We start from the raw sequence: 19,401 nt of genomic DNA, 5'->3' as shown, positions 1-19,401 counted from the left end.
CATTCCATAATTTAATTCCACATTCTGATATACAGGTATACTGTGAACCTACACCAAACAAGAATGACAAACACATTTCGGGAGAACATCTGCACTGTAACAGAACATAAACAAAACACAACAAATACCCAGAATCCCAAGCATCCCTAACTCTTCCGGGCTACGTTATTCCCAAACGTTTGAGTGTTGTTAAAAGAAAAAGGTGATGTAACACAGTGGTGAACATGCCCTTTCCCAACTACTTTGGCACGTGTTGCAGCCATGAAATTTAAAATTAATTATTATTTGCACAAAAAAAAAAAGTTTATGAGTTTGAACATCAAATATCTTTGTAGTGCATTCAACTGAATATGGGTTGAAAAGGATTTGCAAATCTGTGTATTCCGTTTATATTATATATACATCTAACACAATTTCCCAACTCGTATGGAAACGGAGTTTGTACCAAGATGGAGGCTTGTAAAACTCCACAGTGTAGGGTGGGGAGCAACATGAAGGTGTTTCTGTTTCTTTCATGTTGTCATGTCTTGTGATCATGTTTTCTTTAGTTATATTCTGTTGTGTTTAAGACTCCATTGCTTCCTGTTTTTTCACTCCCTTGTTTTGTCGCCATGGTTACTCATTGTGTTCATCTGTCTCTGATTAGTGTTTGCCTGCTCACCTGCTTCCCGAGCACTAATCAGAGGCAGTATTTCGGATTGTTTCTGCGAGTCAGTCGCCCTGGCGTCATTGTTGTTCCATGCTCATTGTTCATGATTGATTCAAGCCACAGTTTAGTGCAGGGGTAGGGAACCTATGGCTCTGGAGCCAGATGTGGCTCTTTTGATGACTGCATCTGGCTCCTAGATAATTCTTAGCTGACGTTTCTACATTATATGTGCTGGTAATCTTTCAGGTTCAAACATTGATGACATTTATTAAACAGACGAGGAGCAAGGAATTATGCAGAGACAGAGTTCAATTTGGCTCAATGAAGAGACCTGTGTTTTGGGCTGTATTCTAGTAACAGATCCAAACTATGTTCTAAAAGTCCAGCCTGTGTGCTTCCACTATTTATTTGGGAGGTCCCTGTTTACATCACTGAAGCTGTCGCTGAGGGAAGGAGGTAATCTCGACAACTCCAGTCAGACACAGTATATAATTATGCAAAAATGCAAATGTGTTTGTTGTGGTGATATCGCCTTGTCTCTCTGTGTCACGGCGGTGTTCGGCCTTGCCAGTCAGCGGGCCGTTCCTGGACACAGACACTGATACCAGGCTGGCTGGCAATCTTTTGGATTGTCAGCTTTGCACGGACAAAGAAAAATACCACTTGAGCACAATTGACAATAATTATAGCAACGACCCTCAAGCATAAAGTTGTGTGATAATACATACATAATTATTCTAACATAATTACAGTGTTAAAAATAACATTCAAATATAAAACATTCCCATGCATTTTAATCCATCCAACCGTTTTCTACCACACCTGTTCAAGAAGTCGCATTAATGGTAAGAAGTGTTTTATTTATTATTGATTAGCTTCAGAATAAAAATCTTATTGAAAAGAAGAAGAGACCTATTATACTTTAAAAATGTTGGTCTTACTTAAAAGGGCATGCATTTTGTTGTATTCAGTGTTAAAAAATATTATATGGCTCTCACGGAAATACATTTTAAAATATTTGGCTTTCATGGCTCTCTCAGCCAAAAAGGTTACCGACCCCTGGTTTAGTGCGTTGTTTGGTTCATGTTTTCATGTCATAAGTTGGTTTTTTTCCTCCGCCTTGTGCGCGCCTTTTCTTTTCACTTTTTATATATAATTAAATTATATCTTTACCTTCACGCAACGGCTGGTCCAGTTCCTTTGCACACCATAGTCCACGTTACGACACATGCATTGTAATCAACAGAAAGATATTGTCTGACCCAAGAACTACAAAATCGAAGACGAAGCAGGACACGACTCCCATCAAGGCACCACTTTTTGAACTCTTTTACAAACCTCTTTTTTTAACTCTTTTACGAACCTCTTTCTTGAACTCTTTTGCGACCTCTTTTTTTGAACCGACCTATTCTTTTGAACCGTTTTTGTAATCAAAGGCGACGGTTGTTTACGCCCCCGTCCCTTTGGAAGCAGCTGTTGCCATGTGGTTGGGGAAGGTCCAAATAAAGAAAGGAGGCGCACAATCTTTTAGCAGAGCATGATGACACTGTTCAAGGGTACAGACATCCACGTTTCTCCTCACTGAGCCAAATTGAATTCTGTCTCTGTTTGATTCTTTGCTTCTTGTCCTGTTTGAACCTGAGATCCATCCTTTCTTCCTCCTGCCACGTATCCAACTATTATTGATACCATAACTGTTTCCACTGTTGCTGCTCAATGTGAAAAAACGAAAACAAACTATTTCACCATGTGTGCTGGCAGCCTTTTCACATGAACGACATCGCAGTAAAGTCACGTTGTTGCCTGGCGGTTTTTCCTCAAGATGGTCCAAAGGACCCGAGCGACCAATCAGCTTAGTGACATTAGCCGAGCGATTAAGCAGCGCCGGGGCCACACCAGCGGCGTTGCACACAATGTATGTTTGTGTACTTGTGTGTGTTTACACAGACGTGGTCCATGTGACACCGACTGTGCAGCACACTGCAACCTCGTTTCCCCCAGGGGGCATTTGACCGAGACTCTGTTTGTGCGTGTCAAGGCAACCCCCCTGTTTGTCCCTCGACCTTCCACAATATCTGGTATCAATCACCAGCAGAGTGGGTATTAAGAATAGACTACGAGGAGAAATAGATTATTCTAGATTGTACCTAATGTCATAACTGGTTTTATTGATTATGGGACAAACAGTAGAAAATGGACGGATGGTACTTTTTCGTCACTTATTGTTTGTCTTTGGTACACTAAAGTGTATTTTATAGGTGTTAAAATAATTATGTGTATATTATCACTCAACTTTTATGCTTAAGGGGCGTTTCTATAGTTATTGTCAATGGTGCTGAAGTGGTGTTTTTCTTTGTCTGTGCAAAGCTGGCAATCCAAAAGATTGCAAGCCAGTCTGGTATCAGTGTCTGTGTCCAGGAACGGCCTGCCACCATGATGCAGGGCAGAGCAGAGCAGGGACAAGGCGATATCACCAGCGTCAACACATTCGCATTTTTGTATAATCGTATATTGTGTCTAACTGGAATTGTCGAGATTACCCGCTTCCCTCAGCGGCAGCTTCAGTGATGTAAACAGGGACCTCCAAAATAAGTAAGTATATTAGAATGTAGTTTGGATCTGTAACTAGAATGCAACCCAAAACACGTGTCTCCTCATTGAGCCAAATTGAACTTTGTCTCTGCATGATTCCTTGCTTGTCGTCTGTTTAACAGTGTCATGATCTGTGGTCTGGATTATGTTTTTGTTAGTTTTTTGACTCTTTTAGTTCCTGTTTGCGCTCCTTTGTTCATTTGGTTACCATGCCGACTAATTAGTTTCACCTGCTTCTGGTGTTCGGGACACGCACCTGCTCTGATCAAGAGACCTTTATTCAAGCTTGTCTTTGGAAATTATCACTTTAAAAAAGGTAGTTTTATACTTGTGAGTGTTGATGACAGCTTTGCAACGGTTGATATTCTAGTTTCAAGCATGTTTTACGCAATATAGGTCAGGAAATCTCAGCAACAAGCTGTAATATCTTACTGAGATCATTTAGGACCAAAACCCTTAAACAAGTAAACACTAACATAAAATCTGCTTAGTCAGACAGAAAATAAGCAAATATCACCCTTATTTGAGATATTTTGTCATGTCTTGGTGATCATGTTTAGTTTGGTTTTTGGATTTTGTCAATTCCTGTTTCTTCACTCCCTGTTTTGTTTCAATGACAACCCATTAGTTTTCACCTGTGTTCATGTCACTCACCTGATTCATTTGAACTCACGCACCTATTGTTAAAGGGGAACATTATCACAATTTCAAAAGGGTTAAAAACAATAAAAATCAGTTCCCAGCGGCTTGTTTTATTTTTCGAACTTTTTTTCAAAATTTTACACCACCCAGAATATCCCTAAAAAAAGCTTTAAAGCTCTTGATTTTCGCTATTTGCGATGCCACTGTCCATTTCACTGTGACGTCATACAGGGCTGCCAATACAAACAACATGGCGGTTACCACAGCAAGATATAGCGACATTAACTCGGATTCAGGCTCGGATTTCAGCGGCTTAAGCGATTCAACAGATTACGCATGTATTGAAACAGATGGTCGGAGTATGGAAGCAGATAGCGAAAACGAAATTGAAGAAGAAATTGAAGCTATTGAGCGAATAGCTATTGACGCTATTCGGCCATAGCGTGGGTGTACCTAATAAAGTGGCCCATAGCATGGCTGACTTATTGGCATTTCGCATCTTGTGACACTGGAGCAACTAAAATCCGTCGATTGGTAAGTATTTTTTTTGCATTAAATGTGGGTATCTAGTTTCAAATGTACATACAGCTAGCGTAAATAGCATGTTAGCATCGATTAGCGTAGCATGTTAGCATCGATTAGCTGGCAGTCATGCCGTGACCAAATATGTCTGATTAGCACATAAGTCAACAACATCAACAAAACACACCTTTGTGATTTCGTTGACTTAATCGTTGCAAATGCATCTGCAGGTTATCCATACATCTCTGTGCCATGTCTGTCTTAGCATCGCCGGTCAAATGTGAAGACACTCTGGCAAATTCAATGGGGGTCTGGCGGCAGATTTTTTGCCAGTGGTGCAACTTGAATCCCTCCCTGTTAGTGTTGTTACACCCTCCGACAACACACCGACAAGGCATGATGTCTCCAAGGTTCCAAAAAATAGTCGTAAAAACGGAAAATAACATGGCTGAGACCCGGTGTTTGTAATGTGAAAATGAATATGGCGGGTGTGTTACCTCGGTGACGTCACGTTCTGACGTCATCGCTAAAAGACCGATAAACAGAAAGGCATTTAATTTGCCAAAATTCACCCATTTAGAGTTCGGAAATCGGTTAAAAAAATACATGGTCTTTTTTCTGCAACATCAAGGTATATATTGACTCTTGCATAGGTTTGGTGATAATGTTCCCCTTTAATCACGTCACCACTATCTAAGCCTGTAGTTGCCAGGCAGTCAGCCTGGCGAAATCACATTCATGCTCTGCAGTCTTGACACTCTAAGTACTCCGTCCAGGTCATAGTTCATGCTGCTCTTTTCTTGCCACGTAAGTTTGTTACAGTAATATTTTTTGTTTTTATAGCCAAGTTTTGAACCTCCGCTGAGAGTGCCTTTCGTTTGTTCCTTTTTTTGAGTTATTCATTCAAAGATGCCCTTACCTTCACGCATGTCCGTTCCAATCGCTTAGCACCACGGGAAACAAAATCACACCAATAAGTGAAACACTGACATAAAATCTGCTTAGTGAGAAGAATGATCCTATCAGACAGAAAATAAGTAAATATTACCCTTATTTGTGATATTTAATCTTACTTAGATTTCAGTTTTTGCAGTGTGTTCGGAATATGCTTGTTCTATTTTTGGCCGAAGTAAGACAAAGAAAGCAATCTGAAGTTGTCTATGTCATTAGGTTTGAATGCCATGATTTAAAAAAATCCGGCCCGCGTGGGAATACATTTTCCTCCAAGCTGCCCCTGACCTAAAATCATCAGGCTTGGACTTGGTCTTGGTTTGTTTTCCCGAGGTGCAAAGCGAATGGAGTGGAAACGGCGTGGAGGTAAAGACATCTTTATTTTAACACTAAAACTAAAAACAGGAACCAACAAAAAGCGCGCACAATGGCGGAACAAAAAACTGGGCTATGAAACAAAAGACTAGCACAAAGACTATAAACTACAAACATGAAACAAAAACACTTGCGCAGTGGCATGAATAACAAAAACTTACGTGGACAAAATGGACAGCATTGCAAGGCATGAAGCAGATAATCGAGGGCGTGAATGAGGTGATGTTGCCAGACTGACTAACTGGTAACTGTGGCTTAAATAATGAACATGATAAGTGAAAACAGGCGTGAGACAAGACAGGTGAACTGATTGGTTGTCATGGTAACAAAACAGGGAGTGAAAAAAAAAGGAACTTAGAATCCAAAGGGTCAAAAGCACCTGGTATTCCGAGGCAGTCTCCCATCCAAGTACTTACCAGGCCAGACACTGCTTAGCTTTGAGAACAGATAAGATTGGGGATGCTCAGTGTAACCCATATTTAAAATTCCCATTAAAACACATGCATAGAGTGCAAAGACTTTTATTTTGAAGGGTTACGTCCTGCCCAAAATGGCGCTCGCTTACTTTTAAGGAAGTGCTGCGCACTTCACTCGTCCCTCATGTCTGCTGTGGCTGCGTGCTGTGAGACGCACTGGAGACAAACTCGCAAAATCTTCACATTCTCACACTTAGCAAACATCATAATTAGGTGAGTCTTTTACCATGGCATAATCAACGAAATTCCAAAATCACAATCATGTGCCATGTCGCCAATATTATGTTTGCGTCTGTTTTTAGCATAGTCGCTAACCGCTGCTATTTCCCCATACAGCCAACCTGTTCGATTAACTATCGGGCTGTGCAGGTCTGTTGTTTTGCCCCCGATTGCTCAGGTAATTACTTTTTACTTTCTGATGATCATCCAGCCGATTTATAGGCAACAATTTAGTCCAGCAAAGGACTTTGCGGTGCTAATATGCTTTAGCCACTTTGTGGATGCTTTTCTAAGTTTTTGTTTTTTTTACTACGCGCTCTAGATGGATCGCAGGTGCGTGTATTTGTTTTGTTGCGCAAAACTTTAATTTAACTCTGCTTGATTGTTTATTAACTTTGAATGTTTGGACAAGTACTTGAATTTGAATCATGATTCATTGAGTTTCTAATAATGAGTATTATTGTGAAACTAGTTATATAAGTGCACTTGTAATTGAATTTGTAATTGATCCATGATTGAGTTTTATCACTTTAGATAAGAAATCATGAACTGTATTATTAGAAATGTATTATGAATGTTCAATTTTATTGAACTCGTGATTGTATATTAATCAACATGGTTAAATTATGTCATATCAATTGTATTATTAGAAATGTATTATGAATGTTCAATTTAATTGGACTCATGATTGTATATTAATCAACGTGGTTAAATTATGTCATCAATTGTATATTAATACAAAATATTTGTCATTCTGGACAATCGAATGCTTATATTATGCATTCAAGTACATATATAATGTACTTTACTAGTGAAGAGGTAACTAGGTTACTCCCTTTGTTTTTTAGACTTTTAGGTCAGGTTTTTTTTCCGGGAAGGAATACCCGGTGCCCCAAACAACCTGAGCTCCCCATCCACTTTTACGCTCAACTCAACAAAATGGCGAGCTAAACAACTATGGGGTAGGACAAGCATTTTTTTTCTCCTCCGCTGTGAACCTTTTTGATTACTTTTGTTTTTTTTAACTGAACTTTTGGACTGACGCAAAAGTCGTTGCATTTGAACTGAACTGTGGACTGGTTCCGAGAAGGAAGCAGGATTGTATCTCGTATTTCTGATTTGGGTATTTTTATTTTTTATTTTTATTGTTATCTGTGGTATTTATGTTCTTGTATCAATACATTTAATGCAGTCAAAAACCAAGAAAACAAGTTGTCGTCGTCTTTCACACCACAGGCTCCTAGACGAACCATCTTCTGTTGCCCATGTTACACTCTTAACCCGACTAGCCCATGCTAGCGTTACATTGTAACATTGGAACTATTTAACTGGCCATACAAAACTCATGATCAGACATGACAGAAAACTAAATCCGTTCGCATGGTAAGACAAACAAGGAAATGCAAAACAAAACTAAATGTCCAAAAAACTAAACATAGCATGACCAAAACAAAACATGAACCATAGGCGTGTCAAAAATGAGTTTGACAGCCCTGCCCTACACGCTTCTCACAGGATGAAGTTCTGCTGTAACGCTGGCTACTGCACATCAGCAGGTTTCTACATGCAGATAAACTCTTATAGGTGTCAAAACGTGGATTGGAGTGTGGTGTGTATTCCCGGAATGCAAAGGAAGGTGACGGGACATGACGTGAAGGTAAAGACATATTTTAATTTATCCATAAAAAAAAAAGTGCAAACTAAAGGCGCGCACAAGGCGGACTAAAAGAATAGACTAAAAGGAGAAGTATTGCGTAAAGAGATTATACTAGATTGCACCTAATGTCATGACTGTTTTTATTGACTATTGACTATTTTATTGATTATGGGATGAGCAGCAGAAAATGGATGGATGATACTTTTTCGTCACTTATTGTTTGTCTTTGGTACACTACTGTGTATATTTTAGGCCATTGGTTCTTTGTTTTATTTTTGCAAAAATGTATACAGTATATCTATTTTTATATTGCTATTTTTTATCTTTGGTATGAAAATTATTATATAACAAAAGTTATCAGTATTTTTTGGTTCTTTGTTGTTGCTATTTTTGTATTATGACAATTTATTATTGGATCATGTTGTACTGCATTTTAATCGTTTGTTTTGTTGTTGTGATGTTTTTTGCCTGGACCCCAGGAAGAATAGTCTCCACTGCGGTGTAGACTAATGGGGATCCTTAATAAACTAAACTAAATAAAATAAATAACAAACTTGGCAAAAAAAAAAAACTACCACAAAGGCAAAAGTATGGACAACATGAAATGCATAAACAAAAAATTACTTGAGCAAAGCGATACATAACCAGAGTGAACAGAGCATGGAACAACAACAGTGACGCCAGGCTGACTGCCTGGCAACTACGGGTTTAAATAATAGTGACATGATTAACACAGGTGCGTGAGTCCTAAACAAATCAGGTGCGTGAGTCCAAATGAATACGGTCGTCATGGTGACAAAACAACAGAGCGTAAACAGGAAATAAAAAGAGTCTTAACACTAGAAGACCCAGAGAGGAGCTATTTGGCTTTTCTACCTATAAAACCCACAGGTCAGCCGATCGGCTGGAAGGCCCTCCTTTTGTTATGTTAACGAGGCAATCACTTAGGTCAACGGCCACAAAACAAGTCCGAGTGGTTGCAGTCACATGAGCCATTTAGGCTACATTGGTCATTAGCATGGCAGTGCCCCTTAGGTGCGTTCTCTGAGCACATCTGAGAATTGAGGTGAGAATAACTTTTGTCTTTTGCGTAAAGGCGACCTGAGGAGCTCAAATCCATAACTGCTATTTTGAAATCAGACATATAATATAATATCTTTGACATAACATCACATTACAGTTTGGGCAAACAGCAACAGTCAGTCTGGTTATCTATGAGTTGAGACAGGAAAAGAGAAAATAGATGGAAAGAGCAAAACAGGCAAAAACAATATACAAATTCTAAAATAGATCAAATCAAATACGTTTCTGGTGTATCTCAGTTTGAAAAAAATGTTGCATAATATAAATCATTAGCTTTTACAGATATCAACTTGATGAGCAGTTCTGTAAATGACTGGTGGGGCAGATTTTGAGTGTGTTTTTTTTATGTGGTGGGGATGTTGGATTAGGTCTCTGCTTTTTGCAGATGATGTGGTCCTGATGGCTTCATCCGACTGGGATCTTCAGCTCTCACTGGATCGGTTCGCAGCCGAGTGTGAAGCGACCGGAATGAGAATCAGCACCTCCATGTCCGAGTCCATGGTTCTCGCCCGGAAAAGGGTGGAATGCCATATTGGGGAGGAGACCCTGCCCCAAGTGGAGGAGATCAAGTACCTAGGAGTCTTGTTCACGAGTGGGGGAAGAGTGGATCGTGAGATCGACAGGCGGATCGGTGCGGTGTCTTCAGTAATGCGGACGTTGTACCGATCCGTTGTGGTGAAGAAGGAGCTGAGCCGGAAGGCGAAGCTCTCAATTTACCGGTCGATCTACGTTCCCAACCTCACTTATGGTCATGAGCTTTGGGTCATGACCGAATGGATAAGATCACGGGTACAAGCGGCCCAAATGAGTTTCCTCCGCCGGGTGGCGGAGCTCTCCCTTAGAGATAGGGTGAGAAGCTCTGCCATCCGGGAGGAACTCAAAGTAAAGCCGCTGCTCCTCCACATCGAGAGGAGCCAGATGAGGTGGTTTGGGCATCTGGTCAGGATGCCACCTGAACACCTCCCTAGGGAGGTGTTTAGGGCACGTCCAACCGGTAGGAGGCCACGCGGAAGACCCAGGACACGTTGGGAAGACTATGTCTCCCGGCTGGCCTGGGAACGCCTCGGGAACCCCCAGGGAAGAGCTAGACGAAGTGGCTGGGGAGAGGGAAGTCTGGGTTTCCCTGCTTAGGCTGTTGCCCCCGCGACCCGACCTCGGATAAGCGGAAGAAGATGGATGGATGTTGGAAGCCCAGTGTTGTAGGGTCCTGGTAACTTCTACATCTTTCTACATATATTACATTTTGATTCAGCTCATATGTTCTGCCCAGGCTGCCACCTTGGGAAAATGTTGAAAGACAGACAGTCAGTTAGCAGCTCCTATCTGATTCTCCCCCGCCCCCATTTTATGTCAAGGTGTTTTGAGTGAAGTGGCTCAGCATGTCCCCTCTTGTGGTCCCCCAGTGATTGCCCCGTTTACATAAAAAAAGGAAGGTCCTCAGGGGGCCCTCCAGCCAATCGGCTGCCCTCTGGGTTTTATATGTAGAGCAAAAAAAAAAATCATGGGTCTTTTTTTTTTTTTTTTTGTCCTGTCCAGCTTCTCAGGCAAATCATATAGTTGATGTAGATGCCGGCTGTTCAGATTTACTTTACCTAAGAGAAGTGTAGGATACTTCTCTTGTTGCCTTATTTGAATTTGACTTTATTAAATGTATTTATATTATCATTTGGTGCAGCCGGGCCGGAGCAGGAGGGGATAGAAAGAGGAAAAAAGGAAGACAGAGGGGTAAATTGTGAGGATAAGAGGGGGATTAGACAGAGAGACAAAAACAACAACAGCAAATACAACAATAACAACAACAATAGAACAACACCAGCACATACAATATGTACAAACATGATCGTAAAAGTGATAGCAAATAAGCAGTTAGTGAAATAAATAATATAGTAATGACAATAAGCATTTTTACAATAAAACTGGAGCAATACAAATACTGATAGAAAAAGCGCTATTGATCATGAACAAAACCAATAGTTTACCTCTATTGTCAACAATAAAGTTGTTCAAATGCAACAATACGTATACATAATGATAGCTAGAAAGATAATTAAAAAAAAATAAATAAATGACAAAAAAAAAGAAGGAATACTGAAAGATGAAAGGGAAGAGAGAGAGGCAACCTATATTAATCTTTTAGATTGTTATAGTAACAATGGTTTAAGCTCTGTCAATATGCCTTGTGTTACCCTGTTTACCCTAGGGCAACAGCATTGATATATGTTTGATGAAACATGATTATGTGCATGAGTGTTTGTATGTATATGTACTTGTATATGAACAGAATGTGTATATGAATGTTTGTACAGTAAATGTATATGTACAGTATATGTATGATAATCATGGGTCTTCTACCAACAGTACATACAGAAACAAAACGTGACCACAGAAGATGACAGTAGGGCTTGTAGGCAAAACATTTAAATAGTTTGTGGACATTACGTTTTACAGTGCTTTCATATTATTGTTGATGGTTCGAATAACAAAATGGAACTGAAGGTGTGTGCATCTGACATGAAAGACCCAAAAATATCATCATGAAGTCACTTTCACTATGAATATTTTACAATACGGATGTGATGTGATTTGACGTTATGTATTTGTATTTGTCATCCGTCACTTTTAATGAGGAAAAACAAAGCACATAGGGCCACGCAGCAATCCAAGGTGGTTTTTTCCTGTGCATTTTTCGCTTTAATTGTATTCAGTGTGTGTGTGTGTGTGTGTGTGTGTGTGTGTGTGTGTGTGTGTGTGGACACTTAAGTGGTTGTTAATGCAAAGCATACCCAGACTTGGCCAATGTCACCGCAACGGTCAGGCAATACAAGACAGTGTGGATGATTAATACGAATAATTACATGTAAACCCATCCATCCATCCATCTTCTTCAGCTTATCCGAGGTCGAGTCGCGGGGGCAGCAGCCTAAGCAGAGAAGCCCAGACTTTCCTCTCCCCAGCCACTTGGTCCAGCTCTCCCCGGGGCATCCCGAGGCGTTCCCAGGCCAACGTGTCCTGGGTCTTCCCCGTGGCCTCTTACCAGAATGTAAACCCATATGAAGGAATTCTGCAGTAATTAGAGAGAAAAAGTAGTAAATGAAAACAAAATATATCAAGGATTTAGGAATGTGTAAGTACCGTATTTTCCGGACCAAATTGTTATATGTTCCATTGAAAATATAGAATATTACACACGGGGTTAAAAAATCTATCAAAATGTTTTAGTAGGACTTTGGTAAGCTATGAAGCCGCACCGCTTGATGGATTGTACTGTGCTTGCTTCTACATACCAGGTTTAGCTCGGTTGGTAGAGTGGCCGTGCCAGCAACTTGAGGGTTGCAGGTTCGATTCCCGCTTCTGCCAACCTAGTCACTGCCGTTGTGTCCTTGGGCAAGACACTTTACCCACCTGCTCCCAGTGCCACCCACACTGGTTTGAATGTAACTTAGATATTGGGTTTCACTATGTAAAGCGCTTTGAGTCACTAGAGAAAAAGCGCTTTATAAATATAATTCACTTCACTTCACACTATTATGGTGTGTGTATAAAGTATGACTTATTATATTATCTGGCATTTTTGTTTGGTATTATTATGCAAAAGCAACTTTTTTTTACCTTCTACTTGCTGTTCTGTATTTGGGATCTGCATAAGTCCTGAAAATGCCGCCTATGTAATCCGTGACGACACCGTAGTCAATATACTTCTACTTTTTCTCTATCTTCTTGTTATGTGGCATTCACCTTCCGCTGTTGCCATTTTTAATGTAAAGTAATGTAAAGTTCTTTCTTTTATCTGTCAATAAACTTGCCATGAAAGCGCTAAAACATACCGGTGTAGTGAATTTACATTATTCACCCAAGGAACTTTAGTTATTAGAGAGTTCCGGTCTGATGGTTTTTCACGGGACACATTTCCGGCGTTGTTGTTGTACTAGTGAGCCACGGATGAGGAGATGCTGCTCCGTTATTGATTGAAGTAAAGTCTGATTGTCATTAAAACAGTTAGCGCCATCTCTTGACACTTCTTCCACTCCGTCCTTGCACGCTAAACTGCTACAACAAAGATGACGGGGAAAAGACGCTGTCGAAGGTTAGCCAGGTAAATAAGACCGCCCACAAAACTGCGCATCCTGAAGCGACTGTCAGAAGGCGGCTTGAAGATGATCTGTAAAACATCATCAATGCAACATTTTGACCAAAGAACCACCATTACATGTTATGTAGACCACAAGGAAGTGTTTTACAATTAAGTTCGATCCCCACTTCTGCCATCCTAGTCACTGTCGTTGTGTCCTCAGGCAAGACACTTTACCCACCTGCGCCCAGTGCCACCCACATTGGTTTAAATGTATTTTACATATTGCACTCAAAAACTGAAATCTAAGTAAGATTAAATATCTCAAATGAGGGTGATATTCGCTTATTTTGTGTCTAATAAAATAATTATTCTCACTAAGCAGATTATATGTTAGAGTGTTTAACTTGTTTTAAGGGTTTTGGTCCTAAATGATCTCAGTAAGATATTACAGCTTGTTGCTGAGATTTGATGACCTATATTGAGTAAAAGTAGTTTGAAACTAGAAAATCAACTGTTGCAAAGCTGTGTCATCAACACACACAAGTATAAAACTACTTTTTAAAGTAATCATTTCTTACTTCAAGCATGAAAAAAAAATCATGACTTTGACATAATTGTGTCTCATAAAACAGATGAGGGCCAAATGGACTTTACTGTTTTATTTTCCATGAAACAATAGAAAACACATACTCATATATCAGTAGTAGAGTTGGCACAGTACAGCAAACTGACAGTTAATATTTAAACATATGACAGTTGACATTTCCAAATCAACATTGGAACTATTTACTGGCCTCAACGAAATTGACAAGATCTTGGGTTTAGGGGAACCTGCTTGTCGTGACGAAGCGGTTGCTGCTGGACACACCACGGACTCTCGGGAGAAGAGGGAGAGCCGTGTGCCTGGCGACCCTTTTCAGTCGAGGACGTGAAGATATCTACCTATTCGTGTCACGCCTTTAAGTTATGTTTTGGTTTTGGTCATGCTATGTTTAGTTTTTGGACATTCAGTCACGTTTTGCACTTCCTGGTTTTGTTTGTTTCCATGCCAAGTCATTAGTTTTCACCTGTCACGTCCCTGTTCTCAGCCTCACACCTGTTTTCACTAATGATCATAGCTATTTAAGTCACTCTTTTTCTTGTCTTCGTGCTGGGATCTTCACACTCGCACGCACCCTACCCATGCTGTTCCAACCTTCACGCCCTCGTCCACAGTTCCATGCCGTGTAAGTTTATGTATTTATGCCACAGTGCTAGTTTTGTTTTGTTTGTATATAGTCATGCCATTGTGCTGTTTTGTTTTAAGTATAGTATAGATTATTATCCGCCACAGAGCGCGTCCTTGGTTTGCCTTTTTGTAGTTTGTTTGTTTATTTAATAAATATCGTGTACTTACATTCATGCCTGACTAGTCCCACATCATCCTTGCATCGAGGAAGCACAAACATCCACAGTCCAAGCCTGACAATTCGGAATTAGAACAAAAGGACATCTGCCGATTGGAGTAAGCATTGCTCTGGTTTGTTGACAAATTAGAAGTTGCTGGCAGACTTCAAAGTACCCCAAAGCTGCTGATTGGAAGATGCGCGAAGAACTGTGGACACTTGTGATTTTGGATCACATGGGACTGTCTGCCCCGCAGGATCTTTGAGGGCCTGTCATAAACAGTTTAGAGTGAAAAGCAAATTTTATTTTCCCTCCAATACAAAACATTATAACTTGGATTGTTTACCTGGCTTCGAGACTCTCCCGAAGGACAGTGCGGCGAAGACACAACAAACTCCCTTCTTGTCTCTCATGGACACACACCTGTTGTTGTTGACTTTGGACTACCGACTGCACAAGATCAAGGCCGCGGAACAGAGACACACTGCAGGCTTACACACATGCATCCACAAAAATATATGCCACAAACAGACATACGCCCCCCCCCAATCCAACACCCTCGACGCAAATCCCATAGAGGTGATGGGATGGTCAGCGCCTGAGAACTGCGGCCTACCACCTTGACCCCGCACTCCCGCCCCTCTGTTGCTCGATGTCTCGAGATGTAGGTTGTAATATGTATATGTGCTTTGCTATGGAGGTTGTTTTCCCACTCCAGACTTGGCTCCCTTTGTAGCCCAGTCTAGATTGTATCTTTTTACTCGTCCTTCCCCAGCGTCATACCTTTTTCCCCATTTTTTACGGGCACCTTATGGCGACCCATCAGCGTTCTTGTTCTGTAACCCTGTACATTGTTTGTTTTTTGTCTAATCTTGAACGGGTTTGTGCTGAAAACAAAGTTTCGTTGTACTTGTGCAATGACAATAAACACCTATCTGTCTTCAAATAATTTTGAACAGAAATAGTTCATGCACATTCAGATAAATTCTTCAAAATTACAATTAAAAAAAAATGTTGGCCGGGCTGTATATATGCGCACTAACTGACTGAAAGCGTTCGTACTTGGCGCGACGATGTCATGTTGTCGATGGAAAAAATGCATTTTTAGACAATATGATTTGCCTGTGCGGCTAGAAGACCCCGAGAGTAAAAAGCGGTTGCCTTGTTGCCTTTCCATTTAGAACAATAAGTTATTTTTTAATGTAGGTTTGCTGGTTTTAAGAAATGTAATGCAGAGCGCATATCATTATGTCAAGTTAATGACACCAGCATTTACTTCATTTCAACATATTGAGCGAAAAGGTCTCTTTTTTTTCTCGCAAAAAAAGTGCACTTATTATTAGTGAGAATATAATTATTTTAAGATCTTCTTTGGGTTCATTCAGGTTAGCTAATTAGGAACCGAATGTCCCTTTGGGACAAAGGACCTTATTGTATTTCTAAGGTTTTATTATTCTTTATTATTCCGCCGCCTCTTTGAACTGTAATATGACCCTCTTAACATGCTTCAAAACTCAGCATAGTTGACACACACATCAGGACTGGTCAAAATTGCCATCTAATTAACAAAAACAAAACCCCCAAAACTCAAAATTGCGCTCTAGCGCCCACTAGGAAAAACACAGACAATACGGCTTGTAACTTCCGCTAAGAATGTCGTAGGGACATAAAAAAAAAACTTCTATGTAGGTCTGACTTAGACCTAGATTTCATCAATTGACAACTTTCAGGAAAAATCAACAAGAAGTTGGCAAAAAACACTTCAAATCAAAAGTTTCCTGAAAATTTTCATTTTTGCCTCTTTGAGCTGTAATATGACCCCCTTAAAATGCTTCAAAACTCACCAAACTGAACACACACATCAGGACTGGTGAAAATTGTGATATAATAAAAATAAATTAAAAAATAATAAAAAATTGTGCTTTTGCGCCCCCTAGGAATAAAACAGACAAAACTGCTCTTCGGAAGAAAACACGGACAAAACTACTTGTAACTTCCGGTAGGGATGTCGTAGAGACATGAAACAAAAACATCTATGTAGGTCTCACTTAGACCTACATTTCATTCATTGACATCCTTCAGCAAAAATTACCGGGAAGTTGGCAATTACTTTCAAAACTAAATTTTTGTAAAAACCTGTCACCTTTTTTCAAACATTATCTCCTCTGAGCGCGTTTGTTGTGTCGGCTTCAAACTATCCCAGGAGCGGGATTGAACCTTTCGAAAGAGTTTTTCTAACTGCTGCGGTTTTGATTTTACGAGCCTTCAAAGAACTTCTGCGCTGCAGCTGCTGCGCTGCTGCTGTCTCAAGATTGCCGCTTAAAAGCGGGTAAAGATATGTTGACTGGGTGAAAGAAGGAGGCACCAGTTTGACACCAGGATACAGAGAAGGTAGGTCATGTGCAGGTAAAGATATATTGTCTGAGTGATGGCAGGAAGCACTAGCGTGTATAGGTGAAAGAAAGACACACCAGTGTGACCCCAGGATGCAGGGAAGGTAGGTAAAGTGCAAGTAAAGATATGTTGAATGGGTAAAGGCAGGAAACACCAGCAAAAGTCGGTCCTGTCCATCGCTGCTTGCAGCTTTAATTACAGTTGGTTTTTGCTCCATAGGTAAATTCTAATAAACATAACTTCAGGCACTTTTTCCATGTCTTTTTCTAATACGTCTGTGTGCAAAGCAGGTGTGTAAATGTGTTGTGAAACGGAGTTACGATGCATGTTTCCGTGTGCGGCCCTCTGTGGAAAAAATTTGGACACCCCTGCTTTAAGTCTTCATAATTCAATTTATATCTCATGACACACTATCTGTATGTAATATGGCTTTTATTTTTTGCGGCTCCAGACATACTTGTTTTTGTATTTTTGGTCCAATATGGCTCTTTAAACCAACCCCTGCCCCAGTCGTAAAGGTCTTGGTAGTGGTCTGAAACCAGCAAAAGGTTGAAGACCACTTGGTGCTTTGTGTCAAAGATTTGTCCAGGCTGTTAATAATTGATTCCTGATTCAACATGGAGAATGTAAAGCAAGAAAGTTGCAGCAAGAATGTGGCGATAGAAAGATTTGGCCCACCTTGAAGGAGCAGCACAGTTAAAGAAGACAAAGCATTATTGCTGGCTCGGTGACGGCGGGAACAAGGAGGGTCCGTCTTTGAAAGCCACGAGTACACACATGGGGGCGGAGTGTGTTGCGAGGCTGGCACCACCGTATTTTGTCTCTGTAAATTAAAACCATTAATAACCAAGTGGGACAAGAGAGACGTGGGGCGGGGGTGTAATGATGGAGGGGATGCAAGACAGAAGAAGTTGGGCTATAGGGCTGGGCTTTAAAGAATTGATCAGCGAGAGAGGAAGTGACTTAAAAGTGAAAATTGTCTTGGCTCAAGATGTTCTGTCGCGTCTCTAAGTGTTTAAACCAGGTGACTCAGAACTAAAGTGCATTTCTCAACAAACAAATTGTCCAGTCCATTGTGGATCTAACATAATAGTGAGAGTCCAGTCCATTGTGGATCTAACATAATAGTGAGAGTCCAGTCCATAGTGGATCTAACATAATAGTGAGAGTCCAGTCCATAGTGGATCTAACATAATAGTGAGAGTCCAGTCCATAGTGGATCTAACATAATAGTGCGAGTCCAGTCCATAGTGGATCCAACATAATAGTGAGAGTCCAGTCCATAGTGGATCTAACATAATAGTGAGAGTCCAGTCCATAGTGGATCTAACATAATAGTGCGAGTCCAGTCCATAGTGGATCTAACATAATAGTGTGAGAGTCCAGTCCATAGTGGATCTAACATAATAGTGAGAGTCCAGTCCATAGTGAATCCAACATAATAGTGAGAGTCCAGTCCATTGTGGATCTAACATAATCGTGAGAGTCCAGTCCATAGTGGATCTAACATAATAGTGAGAGTCCAGTCCATAGTGGATCTAACATAATAGTGAAAGTCCAGTCCATAGTGGATCTAACATAATAGTGAGAGTCCAGTCCATAGTGGATCTAACATAATAGTGAAAGTCCAGTCCATAGTGGATCTAACATAATAGTGAGAGTCCAGTCCATAGTGGATCTAACATAATAGTGAGAGTCCAGATCATAGTGGATCTAACATAATAGAGAGAGTCCAGTCCATAGTGGATCCAACATAATAGTGTGAGAGTCCAGATCATAGTGGATCTAACATAATAGAGAGAGTCCAGTCCATAGTGGATCCAACATAATAGTGTGAGAGTCCAGTCCATAGTGGATCTAACATAATAGTGAGAGTCCAGTCCATAGTGGATTTAACATAATAGTGTGAGTCCAGTCCATAGTGGATCTAACATAATAGTGAGAGTCCAGTCCATAGTAGATCTAACATAATAGTTAGAGTCCAGTCCATAGTGGATCTAACATAATAGTGAGAGTCCAGTCCATAGTGGATCCAACATAATAGTGAGAGTCCAGTCCATAGTGGATCCAACATAATAGTGAGAGTCCAGTCCATAGTGGATCTAACATAATAGTGAGAGTCCAGTCCATAGTGGATCCAACATAATAGTGAGAGTCCAGTCCATAGTGGATCTAACATAATAGTGAGAGTCCAGTCCATAGTGGATCCAACATAATAGTGAGAGTCCAGTCCATAGTGGATCTAACATAATAGTGAGAGTCCAGTCCATAGTGGATCTAACATAATAGTGCGAGTCCAGTCCATAGTGGATCTAACATAATAGTGTGAGAGTCCAGTCCATAGTGGATCTAACATAATAGTGAGAGTCCAGTCCATAGTGAA

This window comes from Nerophis ophidion, linkage group LG12 (genome assembly GCF_033978795.1).
Source record: "Nerophis ophidion isolate RoL-2023_Sa linkage group LG12, RoL_Noph_v1.0, whole genome shotgun sequence".
NCBI classification, from domain to species: domain Eukaryota; kingdom Metazoa; phylum Chordata; class Actinopteri; order Syngnathiformes; family Syngnathidae; genus Nerophis; species Nerophis ophidion.
Note: the sequence above shows the minus strand (reverse complement) of the source record.